Source organism: Penaeus monodon, chromosome 27, assembly GCF_015228065.2.
Source record: "Penaeus monodon isolate SGIC_2016 chromosome 27, NSTDA_Pmon_1, whole genome shotgun sequence".
Taxonomy (NCBI): domain Eukaryota; kingdom Metazoa; phylum Arthropoda; class Malacostraca; order Decapoda; family Penaeidae; genus Penaeus; species Penaeus monodon.
In genome coordinates this window covers 36,077,585-36,079,166 of record NC_051412.1, presented here as the reverse complement: position 1 = coordinate 36,079,166, position 1,582 = coordinate 36,077,585, and positions in this window count along the sequence as shown.

Sequence of the window (1,582 nt, the reverse complement as noted above, 5' to 3'; positions counted from 1 at the left end):
CTTGATTCACATACATACATATTTTTTTCAGCTTATGTACACTGTAGTCCCAACATTTGCTCTGCCAGTTGTTGAAACCTCCCACCGACACTCGTGCTTAGACCTGAATTATTTGTACACGATTTTCATTTGCAAACATTTAATTTTTTGTATGTGTTTTCACGCGAAGAAAAGCTTTGGTATTCTATTGGAATTTATCGTAACTAAAATATTAATTAGTAACTTGTTTGACCAGATATAGTGTGCCTGACAAATAATGTTTATCAAAATTCGATAAAGTTTGGCCTAAAATCGATTGTGAGGAAAGAGATGAAATGATAAATAGACAAAGGGAATGGGCATAGCTGTAAAATTAATCTGTACTCAGACATCAGATGAACCTTGAGCCTCAAAATTTGATGAAGTACATCATCCATAATTAAAACTGGCAGTATTTGTATTCCGTGTACAGAGTGCAGTAGCGGACTGAGTCATCAGACATCTGGCAGTCTGTAAACAAAATAAATGAGTCTCGAGATTTTTTGATGGAGAGACGGTCATAAGGTGCATGCGTCGGATAGAGAATTATCATATCCGGATGACTAATTTTGATCTAAAGGCGATAGATCATTCGTCGGGTTTTGTAGCAAGCGGGTGTATGGGTCGTTGCAAGAGTCATTATGCCTTGTTAGCGAGCAAGAATGCAGGTTGTTTGGCGCAATATGAAGATCGTGCTGGCCCGCTTGGCGTCGGGGCGTCTGGCAGGAGCGGGGGTCGAGCAGGCGTTTATTGGTGGCACTTCCCCCGCCCCCATCCCCACACCACTACCTCCGCCACACGGGGGGCATTCGTGTGACCAGCCTGTTGTGACGGCGCGCGAAGGTGGACCTCATGTTCCCGTCAGTCTTCATCGGGCTTCATCCACAGTCATCATTAACGGGACTAATTCCAGCAACGGCCTTGCTTAATGTCCGCGCCGCTCCTCCTCTGCAGCGCCTCCGTCGGTGTCGCTGCTTGAGCCCCGGGGATCCTGCTTCGCGCATTTCGCCACTTTGGCGTTGTCGTTCGCTCAGCAGCGAATGCCCGGGTGGTCTCGTCACTCAGGTTCGGACATGGAAGCTGTCGCGTTAATGCTTAACTGGAGCAATGGTTTATATTTGATTTTGCTGAATGAGGCGACGCTGTTGGGAAATGAGTTGTGACAGGTAATTTTCATGACTGCCAGGCTCCAGGTTTTAGTTTGTTCGAAAAAAAGAATGCAAACGGAAATAAAAGTCTCGCATCCATGGTGTACATTTTATTGAAAATTCTCTTTAAAAATGGCAGTTGAAAAATGTTTATTTTTCAGAACTAAGTGGAAGCTAATTAACAGACTTTTAAACAGTGCGTTGAAGGAAAATACAACAGATGTATCATACTGCCATGGGAATTGGTGATACAGCGCGTTCGCAGCTCTACATCGGATGTTTCGATTCCATTTTATTAATCAACCTTCAGGTTTATGGTTTATCATTTTAATTTCGTTTTCGCCGTATCATTAATTTACTTTTCGCAACTATTTAAGATTAAAAGCTCGGTCTGAAAGCTCGTTACGGTGTGTAAA